The sequence below is a fragment of the Phyllobates terribilis genome, unplaced genomic scaffold, assembly GCF_046119375.1.
Source record: "Phyllobates terribilis strain yellow unplaced genomic scaffold, ASM4611937v1 Scaffold_2578__1_contigs__length_122412, whole genome shotgun sequence".
NCBI lineage: Eukaryota > Metazoa > Chordata > Amphibia > Anura > Dendrobatidae > Phyllobates > Phyllobates terribilis.
Window position 1 is genome coordinate 55,522 of NW_027365335.1, and position 18,097 is coordinate 73,618.

At 42.8% G+C, this 18,097-nt stretch overlaps 9 non-coding genes and 1 pseudogene across 9 annotated transcripts; all 10 read left to right on the forward strand.

Annotated features, from left to right (window-relative positions):
* Positions 1-885: 885 nt before the first annotated feature.
* On the forward strand, positions 886-1,076 carry LOC141246594 (U2 spliceosomal RNA). Its single transcript, XR_012310165.1, has one exon. It is a non-coding gene; the product is annotated as a U2 spliceosomal RNA (small nuclear RNA).
* A 1,115-nt stretch (positions 1,077-2,191) lies between these two features.
* Positions 2,192-2,382, forward strand: LOC141246595 (U2 spliceosomal RNA). Its single transcript, XR_012310166.1, has one exon. It is a non-coding gene; the product is annotated as a U2 spliceosomal RNA (small nuclear RNA).
* Positions 2,383-3,497: 1,115 nt separating this feature from the next.
* On the forward strand, positions 3,498-3,688 carry LOC141246596 (U2 spliceosomal RNA). Its single transcript, XR_012310167.1, has one exon. It is a non-coding gene; the product is annotated as a U2 spliceosomal RNA (small nuclear RNA).
* Positions 3,689-4,803: 1,115 nt separating this feature from the next.
* Positions 4,804-4,994, forward strand: LOC141246597 (U2 spliceosomal RNA). The gene has a single exon (XR_012310168.1). It is a non-coding gene; the product is annotated as a U2 spliceosomal RNA (small nuclear RNA).
* Positions 4,995-6,109: 1,115 nt separating this feature from the next.
* Positions 6,110-6,300, forward strand: LOC141246598 (U2 spliceosomal RNA). The gene has a single exon (XR_012310169.1). It is a non-coding gene; the product is annotated as a U2 spliceosomal RNA (small nuclear RNA).
* A 1,118-nt stretch (positions 6,301-7,418) lies between these two features.
* Positions 7,419-7,510, forward strand: LOC141246568 (U2 spliceosomal RNA; annotated as a pseudogene).
* Positions 7,511-8,297: 787 nt separating this feature from the next.
* LOC141246564 (U2 spliceosomal RNA) lies at positions 8,298-8,490 on the forward strand. The gene has a single exon (XR_012310137.1). It is a non-coding gene; the product is annotated as a U2 spliceosomal RNA (small nuclear RNA).
* A 1,115-nt stretch (positions 8,491-9,605) lies between these two features.
* On the forward strand, positions 9,606-9,796 carry LOC141246559 (U2 spliceosomal RNA). Its single transcript, XR_012310134.1, has one exon. It is a non-coding gene; the product is annotated as a U2 spliceosomal RNA (small nuclear RNA).
* Positions 9,797-16,266: 6,470 nt separating this feature from the next.
* Positions 16,267-16,463, forward strand: LOC141246566 (U2 spliceosomal RNA). Its single transcript, XR_012310139.1, has one exon. It is a non-coding gene; the product is annotated as a U2 spliceosomal RNA (small nuclear RNA).
* Positions 16,464-17,578: 1,115 nt separating this feature from the next.
* LOC141246560 (U2 spliceosomal RNA) lies at positions 17,579-17,769 on the forward strand. Its single transcript, XR_012310135.1, has one exon. It is a non-coding gene; the product is annotated as a U2 spliceosomal RNA (small nuclear RNA).
* Positions 17,770-18,097: the final 328 nt, after the last annotated feature.

Consider the following 18,097-nt stretch of genomic DNA (forward strand, 5'->3'; position numbering starts at 1 on the left):
CTTTTTACTTCCTTTTGGATAAACAGACATATTAGGCAAGCATTTTGGAGCTTTCACCTAAATAACTACAGGTGGTGAGATAAGCTGCACAATATAATTGACCTTTCAGTATATTGTTGCACACACACCATCTATTTAGCAAATGCCCTTGTTATCAACAGCAGCCTTTTAAACTCACCTGAGCTAACAGGTATGTGCGCTGGTTACTCTGCTGCGCTTAAAATTTCTTTTTTGGTTTGCTACAATGCCTTTTCTGAAACGTTGTCTCCTTCTGCTGGAACACTGACTTCTTTCATTTAATGCCTGCAGACTATAAAAGAGAACCCAACCCAAAAAGTTTGGTTGATTAGTCTGTGGCATTCTGTTAAACTGTTGCTTATGGCGGTCTCTGTGAGCTTCTCAGCGACATTCAGCCAGCCAGGTATCCTGCCTGCAGTAGATGGAATGTGGCAATGGAACGCTGGCTGCGCGTGTCATAATAGGCTCTGAGCCTTTATATACCTGTGCACAGCAGCAGCCACCTTCAGTCTGCTGCTGGACAGCCAGCAGCAGCAGCAGCAGGAGAGGTATGTAATCAGGAGCCCTCCTGCTAAGGGTAGACAGCTGCTCGTTCCACCCCACCCCCCGCCTTAATTGGTTCTCCTCCCTTCCAACGGTGTTGAGGCGGGTGGGAACAGCAGGGGGTGAAGGTGCTGTGTTTAAAGAGGTGGAGTTATGCAGATCTAAAACGCGTGGATTGCAGCAGCAGCAAGCCGAAAAGTGCAGGCATGTAAGGGATCTAGAGGTTGACAACATGTCTTCTTAACGGGAGTCCAGGAGCTCATCTCCACAAATGGACTTTTTAGGATCCTTGGGTGGCTCCGTAGTTTGAAACCAATTCTGGTTATCGCTTCTCGGCCTTTTGGCTAAGATCAAGTGTAGTATCTGTTCTTATCAGTTTAATATCTGATACGTCCCCTATCTGGGGACCATATATTAAATGGATTTTTAGAACAGGGAGATGGAAAAAGAGCTTGCTCTGTCCACTCCACGCATTGACCTGGTATTGCAGTATCTCCAGGACCGGTGCACCCCTTCTTTAATGCAGTTTCTAAAATCAGAAAGAATTGAATTCAATGTTTTTTGTTCATTTTGCTTGTTTGTCGGATTTTGGGATGGACTCTTTGGCTCTGCTTTTCTTCTCCTCATTGGATTTTTCATGTTCAAAGTTGCAGAAGCCAGATTACAAGCTCATTTTGGTTCAACTTCAGCAACTGTGCATTGCATTGCCATGTAATGTGATGCAATGCTATCTTTCTAGCTCTCCCTTTTTACTTCCTTTTGGATAAACAGACATATTAGGCAAGCATTTTGGAGCTTTCACCTAAATAACTACAGGTGGTGAGATAAGCTGCACAATATAATTGACCTTTCAGTATATTGTTGCACACACACCATCTATTTAGCAAATGCCCTTGTTATCAACAGCAGCCTTTTAAACTCACCTGAGCTAACAGGTATGTGCGCTGGTTACTCTGCTGCGCTTAAAATTTCTTTTTTGGTTTGCTACAATGCCTTTTCTGAAACGTTGTCTCCTTCTGCTGGAACACTGACTTCTTTCATTTAATGCCTGCAGACTATAAAAGAGAACCCAACCCAAAAAGTTTGGTTGATTAGTCTGTGGCATTCTGTTAAACTGTTGCTTATGGCGGTCTCTGTGAGCTTCTCAGCGACATTCAGCCAGCCAGGTATCCTGCCTGCAGTAGATGGAATGTGGCAATGGAACGCTGGCTGCGCGTGTCATAATAGGCTCTGAGCCTTTATATACCTGTGCACAGCAGCAGCCACCTTCAGTCTGCTGCTGGACAGCCAGCAGCAGCAGCAGCAGGAGAGGTATGTAATCAGGAGCCCTCCTGCTAAGGGTAGACAGCTGCTCGTTCCACCCCACCCCCCGCCTTAATTGGTTCTCCTCCCTTCCAACGGTGTTGAGGCGGGTGGGAACAGCAGGGGGTGAAGGTGCTGTGTTTAAAGAGGTGGAGTTATGCAGATCTAAAACGCGTGGATTGCAGCAGCAGCAAGCCGAAAAGTGCAGGCATGTAAGGGATCTAGAGGTTGACAACATGTCTTCTTAACGGGAGTCCAGGAGCTCATCTCCACAAATGGACTTTTCAGGATCCTTGGGTGGCTCCGTAGTTTGAAACCAATTCTGGTTATCGCTTCTCGGCCTTTTGGCTAAGATCAAGTGTAGTATCTGTTCTTATCAGTTTAATATCTGATACGTCCCCTATCTGGGGACCATATATTAAATGGATTTTTAGAACAGGGAGATGGAAAAAGAGCTTGCTCTGTCCACTCCACGCATTGACCTGGTATTGCAGTATCTCCAGGACCGGTGCACCCCTTCTTTAATGCAGTTTCTAAAATCAGAAAGAATTGAATTCAATGTTTTTTGTTCATTTTGCTTGTTTGTCGGATTTTGGGATGGACTCTTTGGCTTTGCTTTTCTTCTCCTCATTGGATTTTTCATGTTCAAAGTTGCAGAAGCCAGATTACAAGCTCATTTTGGTTCAACTTCAGCAACTGTGCATTGCATTGCCATGTAATGTGATGCAATGCTATCTTTCTAGCTCTCCCTTTTTACTTCCTTTTGGATAAACAGACATATTAGGCAAGCATTTTGGAGCTTTCACCTAAATAACTACAGGTGGTGAGATAAGCTGCACAATATAATTGACCTTTCAGTATATTGTTGCACACACACCATCTATTTAGCAAATGCCCTTGTTATCAACAGCAGCCTTTTAAACTCACCTGAGCTAACAGGTATGTGCGCTGGTTACTCTGCTGCGCTTAAAATTTCTTTTTTGGTTTGCTACAATGCCTTTTCTGAAACGTTGTCTCCTTCTGCTGGAACACTGACTTCTTTCATTTAATGCCTGCAGACTATAAAAGAGAACCCAACCCAAAAAGTTTGGTTGATTAGTCTGTGGCATTCTGTTAAACTGTTGCTTATGGCGGTCTCTGTGAGCTTCTCAGCGACATTCAGCCAGCCAGGTATCCTGCCTGCAGTAGATGGAATGTGGCAATGGAACGCTGGCTGCGCGTGTCATAATAGGCTCTGAGCCTTTATATACCTGTGCACAGCAGCAGCCACCTTCAGTCTGCTGCTGGACAGCCAGCAGCAGCAGCAGCAGGAGAGGTATGTAATCAGGAGCCCTCCTGCTAAGGGTAGACAGCTGCTCGTTCCACCCCACCCCCCGCCTTAATTGGTTCTCCTCCCTTCCAACGGTGTTGAGGCGGGTGGGAACAGCAGGGGGTGAAGGTGCTGTGTTTAAAGAGGTGGAGTTATGCAGATCTAAAACGCGTGGATTGCAGCAGCAGCAAGCCGAAAAGTGCAGGCATGTAAGGGATCTAGAGGTTGACAACATGTCTTCTTAACGGGAGTCCAGGAGCTCATCTCCACAAATGGACTTTTCAGGATCCTTGGGTGGCTCCGTAGTTTGAAACTAATTCTGGTTATCGCTTCTCGGCCTTTTGGCTAAGATCAAGTGTAGTATCTGTTCTTATCAGTTTAATATCTGATACGTCCCCTATCTGGGGACCATATATTAAATGGATTTTTAGAACAGGGAGATGGAAAAAGAGCTTGCTCTGTCCACTCCACGCATTGACCTGGTATTGCAGTATCTCCAGGACCGGTGCACCCCTTCTTTAATGCAGTTTCTAAAATCAGAAAGAATTTAATTCAATGTTTTTTGTTCATTTTGCTTGTTTGTCGGATTTTGGGATGGACTCTTTGGCTTTGCTTTTCTTCTCCTCATTGGATTTTTCATGTTCAAAGTTGCAGAAGCCAGATTACAAGCTCATTTTGGTTCAACTTCAGCAACTGTGCATTGCATTGCCATGTAATGTGATGCAATGCTATCTTTCTAGCTCTCCCTTTTTACTTCCTTTTGGATAAACAGACATATTAGGCAAGCATTTTGGAGCTTTCACCTAAATAACTACAGGTGGTGAGATAAGCTGCACAATATAATTGACCTTTCAGTATATTGTTGCACACACACCATCTATTTAGCAAATGCCCTTGTTATCAACAGCAGCCTTTTAAACTCACCTGAGCTAACAGGTATGTGCGCTGGTTACTCTGCTGCGCTTAAAATTTCTTTTTTGGTTTGCTACAATGCCTTTTCTGAAACGTTGTCTCCTTCTGCTGGAACACTGACTTCTTTCATTTAATGCCTGCAGACTATAAAAGAGAACCCAACCCAAAAAGTTTGGTTGATTAGTCTGTGGCATTCTGTTAAACTGTTGCTTATGGCGGTCTCTGTGAGCTTCTCAGCGACATTCAGCCAGCCAGGTATCCTGCCTGCAGTAGATGGAATGTGGCAATGGAACGCTGGCTGCGCGTGTCATAATAGGCTCTGAGCCTTTATATACCTGTGCACAGCAGCAGCCACCTTCAGTCTGCTGCTGGACAGCCAGCAGCAGCAGCAGCAGGAGAGGTATGTAATCAGGAGCCCTCCTGCTAAGGGTAGACAGCTGCTCGTTCCACCCCACCCCCCGCCTTAATTGGTTCTCCTCCCTTCCAACGGTGTTGAGGCGGGTGGGAACAGCAGGGGGTGAAGGTGCTGTGTTTAAAGAGGTGGAGTTATGCAGATCTAAAACGCGTGGATTGCAGCAGCAGCAAGCCGAAAAGTGCAGGCATGTAAGGGATCTAGAGGTTGACAACATGTCTTCTTAACGGGAGTCCAGGAGCTCATCTCCACAAATGGACTTTTTAGGATCCTTGGGTGGCTCCGTAGTTTGAAACCAATTCTGGTTATCGCTTCTCGGCCTTTTGGCTAAGATCAAGTGTAGTATCTGTTCTTATCAGTTTAATATCTGATACGTCCCCTATCTGGGGACCATATATTAAATGGATTTTTAGAACAGGGAGATGGAAAAAGAGCTTGCTCTGTCCACTCCACGCATTGACCTGGTATTGCAGTATCTCCAGGACCGGTGCACCCCTTCTTTAATGCAGTTTCTAAAATCAGAAAGAATTGAATTCAATGTTTTTTGTTCATTTTGCTTGTTTGTCGGATTTTGGGATGGACTCTTTGGCTCTGCTTTTCTTCTCCTCATTGGATTTTTCATGTTCAAAGTTGCAGAAGCCAGATTACAAGCTCATTTTGGTTCAACTTCAGCAACTGTGCATTGCATTGCCATGTAATGTGATGCAATGCTATCTTTCTAGCTCTCCCTTTTTACTTCCTTTTGGATAAACAGACATATTAGGCAAGCATTTTGGAGCTTTCACCTAAATAACTACAGGTGGTGAGATAAGCTGCACAATATAATTGACCTTTCAGTATATTGTTGCACACACACCATCTATTTAGCAAATGCCCTTGTTATCAACAGCAGCCTTTTAAACTCACCTGAGCTAACAGGTATGTGCGCTGGTTACTCTGCTGCGCTTAAAATTTCTTTTTTGGTTTGCTACAATGCCTTTTCTGAAACGTTGTCTCCTTCTGCTGGAACACTGACTTCTTTCATTTAATGCCTGCAGACTATAAAAGAGAACCCAACCCAAAAAGTTTGGTTGATTAGTCTGTGGCATTCTGTTAAACTGTTGCTTATGGCGGTCTCTGTGAGCTTCTCAGCGACATTCAGCCAGCCAGGTATCCTGCCTGCAGTAGATGGAATGTGGCAATGGAACGCTGGCTGCGCGTGTCATAATAGGCTCTGAGCCTTTATATACCTGTGCACAGCAGCAGCCACCTTCAGTCTGCTGCTGGACAGCCAGCAGCAGCAGCAGCAGGAGAGGTATGTAATCAGGAGCCCTCCTGCTAAGGGTAGACAGCTGCTCGTTCCACCCCACCCCCCGCCTTAATTGGTTCTCCTCCCTTCCAACGGTGTTGAGGCGGGTGGGAACAGCAGGGGGTGAAGGTGCTGTGTTTAAAGAGGTGGAGTTATGCAGATCTAAAACGCGTGGATTGCAGCAGCAGCAAGCCGAAAAGTGCAGGCATGTAAGGGATCTAGAGGTTGACAACATGTCTTCTTAACGGGAGTCCAGGAGCTCATCTCCACAAATGGACTTTTTAGGATCCTTGGGTGGCTCCGTAGTTTGAAACCAATTCTGGTTATCGCTTCTCGGCCTTTTGGCTAAGATCAAGTGTAGTATCTGTTCTTATCAGTTTAATATCTGATACGTCCCCTATCTGGGGACCATATATTAAATGGATTTTTAGAACAGGGAGATGGAAAAAGAGCTTGCTCTGTCCACTCCACGCATTGACCTGGTATTGCAGTATCTCCAGGACCGGTGCACCCCTTCTTTAATGCAGTTTCTAAAATCAGAAAGAATTGAATTCAATGTTTTTTGTTCATTTTGCTTGTTTGTCGGATTTTGGGATGGACTCTTTGGCTCTGCTTTTCTTCTCCTCATTGGATTTTTCATGTTCAAAGTTGCAGAAGCCAGATTACAAGCTCATTTTGGTTCAACTTCAGCAACTGTGCATTGCATTGCCATGTAATGTGATGCAATGCTATCTTTCTAGCTCTCCCTTTTTACTTCCTTTTGGATAAACAGACATATTAGGCAAGCATTTTGGAGCTTTCACCTAAATAACTACAGGTGGTGAGATAAGCTGCACAATATAATTGACCTTTCAGTATATTGTTGCACACACACCATCTATTTAGCAAATGCCCTTGTTATCAACAGCAGCCTTTTAAACTCACCTGAGCTAACAGGTATGTGCGCTGGTTACTCTGCTGCGCTTAAAATTTCTTTTTTGGTTTGCTACAATGCCTTTTCTGAAACGTTGTCTCCTTCTGCTGGAACACTGACTTCTTTCATTTAATGCCTGCAGACTATAAAAGAGAACCCAACCCAAAAAGTTTGGTTGATTAGTCTGTGGCATTCTGTTAAACTGTTGCTTATGGCGGTCTCTGTGAGCTTCTCAGCGACATTCAGCCAGCCAGGTATCCTGCCTGCAGTAGATGGAATGTGGCAATGGAACGCTGGCTGCGCGTGTCATAATAGGCTCTGAGCCTTTATATACCTGTGCACAGCAGCAGCCACCTTCAGTCTGCTGCTGGACAGCCAGCAGCAGCAGCAGCAGCAGGAGAGGTATGTAATCAGGAGCCCTCCTGCTAAGGGTAGACAGCTGCTCGTTCCACCCCACCCCCCGCCTTAATTGGTTCTCCTCCCTTCCAACGGTGTTGAGGCGGGTGGGAACAGCAGGGGGTGAAGGTGCTGTGTTTAAAGAGGTGGAGTTATGCAGATCTAAAACGCGTGGATTGCAGCAGCAGCAAGCCGAAAAGTGCAGGCATGTAAGGGATCTAGAGGTTGACAACATGTCTTCTTAACGGGAGTCCAGGAGCTCATCTCCACAAATGGACTTTTTAGGATCCTTGGGTGGCTCCGTAGTTTGAAACCAATTCTGGTTATCGCTTCTCGGCCTTTTGGCTAAGATCAAGTGTAGTATCTTTCGAAAAGGCGGTTTTGGATGTTGGCCGCCCTAGTAGATTGATACATTATGCACACTGGGGTTTAGGCGCTTGTTAGTACGCCAGGTGGCTAATATAGTCATCTGGTGGAAAGCATGGCCCCCCAGGATCGACGCCATTGGGCCGGGGAAGATCGAAAGCCCGAAGTGTGAAGTGCCCCAGGAGTGGTGACCCTGGGGTGCCTTAACTCACTGGGATTGGGAACCCCACTTGAGTTTATGGCACATTTGCACAAGCACTTCAAATTTTCTTTCTTCGCACACACCCTTATTCCGGGCCTTCTGGCCTTAGGATGGGGAATTTTTCAATTCCCGGTCGAAGGTCCGGGCAGTATTATACTGTGAAACCTTCACTATTTATTTAATTTCTTTGTCACTGTGTGTCCACTTATTCACGTGTGTCACGTCCTACTAGGATTTTGTCGGGATGCGGTTCCCTTACGGGTTCCTCTCTTGGCAGGTCTAGGGGGGGAGTGTGTGGCCATCAGGTTCCGCTCCCCCCTGAACCCCCCTGGCTCTCCTCTTTCGGGAGGAGAGCGTTGTTGGCTCCCCTCTTTCGGGAGGGGAGCACAGTCTTTGGCTCCCAGTGCCTTGCTCGGGTGAGAACTCGGGCAGGTGCTGGTGGTAAGATTGGGTCGCCTCTGGCTTCGGCTGGAGGTGGCTTTTTGTCCCTGTTCCTCGCTGTGGCCTTTTGGCTCGGAGGGACGGGGAATGGTTTGGGGGACCCTTCTCCTTTTGGAGAGGGTTTCATGAAGACCAGCATCCTAGTGCACTTTTTTTGTGGCACTTGTCACTTTTTTAAGCGCACTCGGGTTTTGTACACGAATTCGGGCTTTCGCCAAAAAAAAAAAAAAAAAAATCTGTTCTTATCAGTTTAATATCTGATACGTCCCCTATCTGGGGACCATATATTAAATGGATTTTTAGAACAGGGAGATGGAAAAAGAGCTTGCTCTGTCCACTCCACGCATTGACCTGGTATTGCAGTATCTCCAGGACCGGTGCACCCCTTCTTTAATGCAGTTTCTAAAATCAGAAAGAATTGAATTCAATGTTTTTTGTTCATTTTGCTTGTTTGTCGGATTTTGGGATGGACTCTTTGGCTCTGCTTTTCTTCTCCTCATTGGATTTTTCATGTTCAAAGTTGCAGAAGCCAGATTACAAGCTCATTTTGGTTCAACTTCAGCAACTGTGCATTGCATTGCCATGTAATGTGATGCAATGCTATCTTTCTAGCTCTCCCTTTTTACTTCCTTTTGGATAAACAGACATATTAGGCAAGCATTTTGGAGCTTTCACCTAAATAACTACAGGTGGTGAGATAAGCTGCACAATATAATTGACCTTTCAGTATATTGTTGCACACACACCATCTATTTAGCAAATGCCCTTGTTATCAACAGCAGCCTTTTAAACTCACCTGAGCTAACAGGTATGTGCGCTGGTTACTCTGCTGCGCTTAAAATTTCTTTTTTGGTTTGCTACAATGCCTTTTCTGAAACGTTGTCTCCTTCTGCTGGAACACTGACTTCTTTCATTTAATGCCTGCAGACTATAAAAGAGAACCCAACCCAAAAAGTTTGGTTGATTAGTCTGTGGCATTCTGTTAAACTGTTGCTTATGGCGGTCTCTGTGAGCTTCTCAGCGACATTCAGCCAGCCAGGTATCCTGCCTGCAGTAGATGGAATGTGGCAATGGAACGCTGGCTGCGCGTGTCATAATAGGCTCTGAGCCTTTATATACCTGTGCACAGCAGCAGCCACCTTCAGTCTGCTGCTGGACAGCCAGCAGCAGCAGCAGCAGGAGAGGTATGTAATCAGGAGCCCTCCTGCTAAGGGTAGACAGCTGCTCGTTCCACCCCACCCCCCGCCTTAATTGGTTCTCCTCCCTTCCAACGGTGTTGAGGCGGGTGGGAACAGCAGGGGGTGAAGGTGCTGTGTTTAAAGAGGTGGAGTTATGCAGATCTAAAACGCGTGGATTGCAGCAGCAGCAAGCCGAAAAGTGGAGGCATGTAAGGGATCTAGAGGTTGACAACATGTCTTCTTAACGGGAGTCCAGGAGCTCATCTCCACAAATGGACTTTTTAGGATCCTTGGGTGGCTCCGTAGTTTGAAACCAATTCTGGTTATCGCTTCTCGGCCTTTTGGCTAAGATCAAATGTAGTATCTGTTCTTATCAGTTTAATATCTGATACGTCCCCTATCTGGGGACCATATATTAAATGGATTTTTAGAACAGGGAGATGGAAAAAGAGCTTGCTCTGTCCACTCCACGCATTGACCTGTTATTGCAGTATCTCCAGGACCGGTGCACCCCTTCTTTAATGCAGTTTCTAAAATCAGAAAGAATTGAATTCAATGTTTTTTGTTCATTTTGCTTGTTTGTCGGATTTTGGGATGGACTCTTTGGCTCTGCTTTTCTTCTCCTCATTGGATTTTTCATGTTCAAAGTTGCAGAAGCCAGATTACAAGCTCATTTTGGTTCAACTTCAGCAACTGTGCATTGCATTGCCATGTAATGTGATGCAATGCTATCTTTCTAGCTCTCCCTTTTTACTTCCTTTTGGATAAACAGACATATTAGGCAAGCATTTTGGAGCTTTCACCTAAATAACTACAGGTGGTGAGATAAGCTGCACAATATAATTGACCTTTCAGTATATTGTTGCACACACACCATCTATTTAGCAAATGCCCTTGTTATCAACAGCAGCCTTTTAAACTCACCTGAGCTAACAGGTTTGTGTGCTGATTACTCTGCTGCGCTTAAAATTTCTTTTTTGGTTTGCTACAATGCCTTTTCTGAAACGTTGTCTCCTTCTGCTGGAACACTGACTTCTTTCATTTAATGCCTGCAGACTATAAAAGAGAACCCAACCCAAAAAGTTTGGTTGATTAGTCTGTGGCATTCTGTTAAACTGTTGCTTATGGCGGTCTCTGTGAGCTTCTCAGCGACATTCAGCCAGCCAGGTATCCTGCCTGCAGTAGATGGAATGTGGCAATGGAACGCTGGCTGCGCGTGTCATAATAGGCTCTGAGCCTTTTTATACCTGTGCACAGCAGCAGCCACCTTCAGTCTGTTGCTGGACAGCCAGCAGCAGCAGCAGCAGGAGAGGTATGTAATCAGGAGCCCTCCTGCTAAGGGTAGACAGCTGTTCGTTCCACACCACCCCCCGCCTTAATTGGTTCTCCTCCCTTCCAACGGTGTTGAGGCGGGTGGGAACAGCAGGGGGTGAAGGTGCTGTGTTTAAAGAGGTGGAGTTATGCAGATCTAAAACGCGTGGATTGCAGCAGCAGCAAGCCGAAAAGTGCAGGCATGTAAGGGATCTAGAGGTTGACAACATGTCTTCTTAACGGGAGTCCAGGAGCTCATCTCCACAAATGGACTTTTTAGGATCCTTGGGTGGCTCCGTAGTTTGAAACCAATTCTGGTTATCGCTTCTCGGCCTTTTGGCTAAGATCAAGTGTCTTGTACAGGCGACTGTGGTCCAGAAGGTACTCGGGTACCCCTCTCCTCGGCCTTGCAGGGTGACCCACTTCGGTGGGCTCCCCTGCCTGCTGCTATTGGGAGAGGGCTTAGTCCCAGGGTAACGGGTTGCGATCCCCCCCAGCCTCTCAGGTGTTTCTGTTTACAGAACTCTGAAAGGCGCAGATTGCAAGCGGTTTGCGATTTGCTTTTTCTTGTTGCGTTACCATGGAGGTTGACCCCAACCTCGTGCCTCACTATGCGAGGCTTAAAAACACTATCCGTATTCATTTCACAGAGGGCGGAAGTGATGAAAGGAAATTGCGGTACGTAGTCCAGGACGTGCTTGAAGGGCTCTTTCATGTGCAGAAGAACGAGATTCTCTCTATCCAGGATTATCCGAGGCGTGGCGATTATGACATCACCTTCACCGGGGAAGGCATTTTTCAGGATGTCCTGGTAAGAGCCAGAAAGGCAAAAAACAATCCTATTCTAAAAGGAATACAAGTTATCGAGCACGTCCTGGATGAGGTAAAAATGGTAATCCTTAAAGTATTTTCTCCTTTCGTTACTTCAGTGGAACTAACATGTTTTCTTTCAATGTACTTTAAAAGTGTAAAATGTATAGGGAAAGTACTTAATGAGTTTCACATATGGACGTCCAAATGGAAATTTCTAGTAACATGTGAAAGAGACCCTAATTTCCCAGGCGGTGTGAAACTCCCTCCTGCACGTTTTAAAATAGGTTCCTCAAATGGAGACTTCTTTTTTTCTGGTATGCCACCCTTTTGTAGAAACTGTGGAAAATATGGCCATTTTAAGGATGACTGTGAGGCAACCTGTAGAAACTGTGCTAGTACAGAACATGACACCAAAGAATGTCCTCATGATAAAAAATGTAATTTCTGCCAAAAACCTGGTCATTTTTATTTTTCATGCCCACATAGGTTCTGGGAGGCCGAACAGAGACGGAAGGAAAAGGCCAGGACATCCGAAAATGAACCAACAGGTCAGACCACCCCTCAGGAGGAGGAACAACAACCTGGAGCCTCAGCGAGCAAAGAGGGCAATTCGAGTGATGAGGAAAGCTCAGAGGTAATGAAGGGTAACTCCCAAGCAGTGAGGAAAAGTTGGCACCAAGACAACAGGGAGGCTAAAAGAAAGGCAGAAAAGGAACAAAAGGGCATGATCGGTAAAACCAAAAGAGACCGGCAGAAGGTTGACACCGAGCCCGAGGCAAAAACTGGGTTTCCTGGGCCTGAGTCTGAGGCTAACTGGACTACGGTGGGTCCCCATAAAAAGAAAAGAGGGAAGAAAGATGGTTCGAATGGAGCGGCTGATGGGGATCAGATGGACACATCTCCTGGTGGGGAGGTGGACGTTGGTCCCCCAAAAGTCCCGGACCCTGCTGACCCCGGTGGGGAGCCAGGCCTTGCCAGCTCCGTGAGCTCGGGTACATTGCCTTGTACCCAACCTTCCCCTGTGTGTCGGCCTCCCCTGGGTGCAGGGGAGCCACCTGGGGACCCACCTGATAAGGATCTGAATGGCCAGCCCATGGAGACCCAGGGTGCTGTTCCTCTTAGTTGTCTCCCAAGCTACTCACATGTAGCGTTGGGTCATTGTCTTGGTGAGTCAAGTTCCTCCTCCATGGAGTCCTTACTTACGATAAATTCGGACGAGGGAAGTAGCTCGAGCGTAAGTGGTCTGGCCGGTTCAGCGGATAGGAAGTAAGTTCCGTATTTCTGTTTTATATAATTTTTTTACTTTCCTCCAATGGCAGAACTTAAGGGCATTTCCCTCAATGTGAGGGGTCTAAAATCAAAAACCAGAAGAGTAACATTATTTAATTTTTTAACTTGTCTTACGGCTTCCGTCTTCTTTTTACAGGAATGCAATATCCCGCACACAGTATCCTACAAAAAATACAAAGAGGATTGGAAATGTGGCCCATCAGTGTGGTCCGGGTCAAATGTTACCGGATCAGCAGGGATAGCTATACTTTTTAAGGGAAACGTTCAAATTGATTTTATCCAAGAGATTTTACCAGGTCGTATGTTATTAGTTAAAGCTTTTATTAATGGTGTAAAATGGCAATTTTTAAATTTTTATGGGTCCCCAGATAAAAATGAAAGAGCTGACATGTTAGAGATTTTACCATTATTTATTAATACCTCTGAACCTTTTATCTTGGCAGGTGATTTTAATTGTATTTTAAAGGGTGAAAGTCGGCGCTCTACAGCCGTAAGTAGAAATTATGACAAAACTTCCGGTATGTTAAGTAATATTTTAAGTGATTTTAGACTTGTTGATATTTATAAAGAATGCAACAAGACTAGTTCAGTAGAAGCCGGCTTTACCTGGAGCAATTTAAATTGCAGTTCAAGAATAGATTTTATATTCGGTTCAGAACAAATTTTACCTGATAAATGTGAAACCCACGATAATATCTTCTCAGATCATAAATTTTTATCTTTTAGTGTAAAAATTAATGCTAATAAAAAATGTGGGAAAAAAACTTGGAAAATGAATGTATCCCTTTTAAATGATTCTAAGATTTTATCGGATTTTATTGAATTTTATAAAAACTGCAGGAGGAAGAAAGATGTAAATGTCCCTATAAGTGCCTGGTGGGATAAAATGAAAAAAAAAATAAAAGATTTTTTTATTAAGAAAAGCATATATAAAGCAAAAGAAAAGCTAGAATTATATAATAATTTAAATACCCGGTTACAGACCTTATATAAACTTAGAGAAAATGGTCTAGAAGTAGAAAAAGATATTAAAATACTGAAAGAAGAAATAACAAAATCACTAGAACAAAAAGGGAAAGAGCTCATTTTCCGCTCCAGAATAAAACACGTGGAGGAAGACGAAAAATGTTCTAGATATTTTTTTAAAAAAATTAGAGAGAAAAAAACAGTAATTGAAGATATAGATGGAGAGAAAAATATGGGAAAAATTTTGGAAAAGGTACATGGTTACTATTTTAATCTTTTTAATGATAAAAGAATAGATGAAAATATAATGCAAAATTCTCTAGAAGAAATAACATCTGTTTTAGATACCGCCTCCCAAGAGTTTTTATCACAAAACATAACAAAAGAAGAAATTTTACAAACCATAAAAAGTTTTAAAATTGGAAAAGTCCCTGGATCAGACGGTATTCCTATAGAGTTTTATGTAAAATTTTATGATATTTTAAAAGAGGATCTGTTTTATGTTTTTACTGAAGTTTTTAATGATAAGGTTTTATTAAAATCCTGGAAAAAAGGGGAGGTCTCATTATTATATAAGAAAGGTGATAAGACAGACTTAAAAAACTGGAGACCTATAACCCTACTAAACTGTGACTATAAAATAATGGCAAAAATTTGTGCAAACCGCCTTAAAAAAATTATAGGAAAAATAATCCACTCAAACCAAGTATGTGGTGTGCCTGAGCGCAGTATCTGGGACAATCTAAACCTTGTTAAAGACTGTATTGAAGACATTAAAAACAGAAAAGGGAAGATGGCAATTTTATCAATTGACTTCGAAAAAGCTTTTGATCAGATTTCTCATTTTTATCTTTTTAAGGTTTTAGAAAAAATGGGCATACCAGAAAGGTTTTTATTATCTCTTAAAGCGTTTTATAAGGACTGCACAAGTAAGATTTTAGTAAATGGTTTCAAGACACAAGATGTTTTTTTAAAATCAGGGGTAAAACAGGGGTGCCCCCTGTCCCCACTACTTTTTATTTGTGCTCTTGAGCCACTTTTATGTGCAATCCGTAGAGATAGACAAATATGTGGTATCCCTCTACCTGGAAGCAAAGGAACAGAAGCAAAAGTGGTGGGTTACATGGACGATGTGGCGGTCCTTTGCCAAGATGCACCATCACTACAAAACTCACTCAAACAGATCCAATCCTTTTGTACAGCTTCTGGTTTTAAGGTTAATTTTAATAAGAGTAGTATTTTAAATATTGGGGAGATGATTTTACACGATGTTTTTATTCCAATAACTGACTCTATTAATATTTTAGGTATTTCTTTCTGTGAATCCAATAATGGTCTAAATAACTGGGAGGCGGTAGCTCAGAAAGTGAATACGAAAATATGTATGTGGAATATGAGAAAATTAACGATGGAGGGTAAAGTATTAATTATAAAAATGGTCATTTTGCCTCTTTTATTGTATTTGAGTTTGGTTTTCCCTCCCCCTGTAAATATTTTAAAAAAGATCACTAAAGCATGTTTTACTTTTTTCTGGAGTTCTAAGATGGAGAAATTAAAAAGAGAAATTGTAACAAAACCAAAGCTCAAAGGTGGGAAAGACTTTCCAGATTTTAGTAGGTTCCTTTTAATTAAATTTTTTTGCTTCTGTTTTAATGCCCTTTTTAAAAATCACTATTGGTCCTTTTTTATGCGTTATAACACTGGTTTTTTTATGAGAAAGTTTGGGTGGTTTGAAACGGTTTTATCATCTCCATATGCTTTTAAACTGCCAACGCATTATTTAATTTTAGAAAAAATAGTGATTCATTTTAATTTAGGGGGTAAAGAAGCGGGAGATCTACAAAATAGTAAGAAATTAATTAAAAGTCTTTGTAAAAATGAAGAGTTATGTAACATTGAGCGCTATGATGATGAACAAATATTGAATATATGGAAAGTCATTAATGCAAAATATCTTTTTAATATACAGAAAGATTTGGCTTGGAGCTGCGCACACCAATGTCTTCCGTGCCGGGCATTCCAACATAGAAGAGGACTCGTGAGGTCTCCCATTTGCCCAAGAAGCGGATGTCAAGAGGAGGAATCAGTGAAACATCTACTATGGACTTGTCCTTTTGCAAAAGCGTTCTGGAGAAAATTGCTCCCTCTGATGGAAAAAGTGGCAGACCTCAAAGACTTTAACTACGCCACAATACTTTATGGACTTATGGAATGCCCAACAGAAGACCAAAAAATTATGGCATGGAAGACAATAAATTGCGCCAAAATAGCTCTCTGGAAAGCCCGAAATATTTTAATTTTTAATCATGATGAATTGTCTTTAAATGATGTTTTTAGTTTTTGTTTAAGTGAAATGTATGTATATTTTTTATTAGATAAAAAAAATAATCCAAATATCTCCCTAAAATGGGATGTCAATGTATGGAACACATTTTGAATTTTTGTAACATTTTATTAATTTGAATATATGCAAATTTTTATCCTATTTGAATAATTTATGTTTTTAAGTCTCGTATGTTTCGAGACAATGTATAAAAATTTGTAATGATGTAAAATGTTGCTTTTATTTCTGTACATCTGTGTAATTTTTAAATAAAACTGGTTTTATCCCTGTGAGGGGATAGCCAAATTAAAAAAAAAAAAAAAAAAATCTGTTCTTATCAGTTTAATATCTGATACGTCCCCTATCTGGGGACCATATATTAAATGGATTTTTAGAACAGGGAGATGGAAAAAGAGCTTGCTCTGTCCACTCCACGCATTGACCTGGTATTGCAGTATCTCCAGGACCGGTGCACCCCTTCTTTAATGCAGTTTCTAAAATCAGAAAGAATTGAATTCAATGTTTTTTGTTCATTTTGCTTGTTTGTCGGATTTTGGGATGGACTCTTTGGCTCTGCTTTTCTTCTCCTCATTGGATTTTTCATGTTCAAAGTTGCAGAAGCCAGATTACAAGCTCATTTTGGTTCAACTTCAGCAACTGTGCATTGCATTGCCATGTAATGTGATGCAATGCTATCTTTCTAGCTCTCCCTTTTTACTTCCTTTTGGATAAACAGACATATTAGGCAAGCATTTTGGAGCTTTCACCTAAATAACTACAGGTGGTGAGATAAGCTGCACAATATAATTGACCTTTCAGTATATTGTTGCACACACACCATCTATTTAGCAAATGCCCTTGTTATCAACAGCAGCCTTTTAAACTCACCTGAGCTAACAGGTATGTGCGCTGGTTACTCTGCTGCGCTTAAAATTTCTTTTTTGGTTTGCTACAATGCCTTTTCTGAAACGTTGTCTCCTTCTGCTGGAACACTGACTTCTTTCATTTAATGCCTGCAGACTATAAAAGAGAACCCAACCCAAAAAGTTTGGTTGATTAGTCTGTGGCATTCTGTTAAACTGTTGCTTATGGCGGTCTCTGTGAGCTTCTCAGCGACATTCAGCCAGCCAGGTATCCTGCCTGCAGTAGATGGAATGTGGCAATGGAACGCTGGCTGCGCGTGTCATAATAGGCTCTGAGCCTTTATATACCTGTGCACAGCAGCAGCCACCTTCAGTCTGCTGCTGGACAGCCAGCAGCAGCAGCAGCAGGAGAGGTATGTAATCAGGAGCCCTCCTGCTAAGGGTAGACAGCTGCTCGTTCCACCCCACCCCCCGCCTTAATTGGTTCTCCTCCCTTCCAACGGTGTTGAGGCGGGTGGGAACAGCAGGGGGTGAAGGTGCTGTGTTTAAAGAGGTGGAGTTATGCAGATCTAAAACGCGTGGATTGCAGCAGCAGCAAGCCGAAAAGTGGAGGCATGTAAGGGATCTAGAGGTTGACAACATGTCTTCTTAACGGGAGTCCAGGAGCTCATCTCCACAAATGGACTTTTTAGGATCCTTGGGTGGCTCCGTAGTTTGAAACCAATTCTGGTTATCGCTTCTCGGCCTTTTGGCTAAGATCAAATGTAGTATCTGTTCTTATCAGTTTAATATCTGATACGTCCCCTATCTGGGGACCATATATTAAATGGATTTTTAGAACAGGGAGATGGAAAAAGAGCTTGCTCTGTCCACTCCACGCATTGACCTGTTATTGCAGTATCTCCAGGACCGGTGCACCCCTTCTTTAATGCAGTTTCTAAAATCAGAAAGAATTGAATTCAATGTTTTTTGTTCATTTTGCTTGTTTGTCGGATTTTGGGATGGACTCTTTGGCTCTGCTTTTCTTCTCCTCATTGGATTTTTCATGTTCAAAGTTGCAGAAGCCAGATTACAAGCTCATTTTGGTTCAACTTCAGCAACTGTGCATTGCATTGCCATGTAATGTGATGCAATGCTATCTTTCTAGCTCTCCCTTTTTACTTCCTTTTGGATAAACAGACATATTAGGCAAGCATTTTGGAGCTTTCACCTAAATAACTACAGGTGGTGAGATAAGCTGCACAATATAAT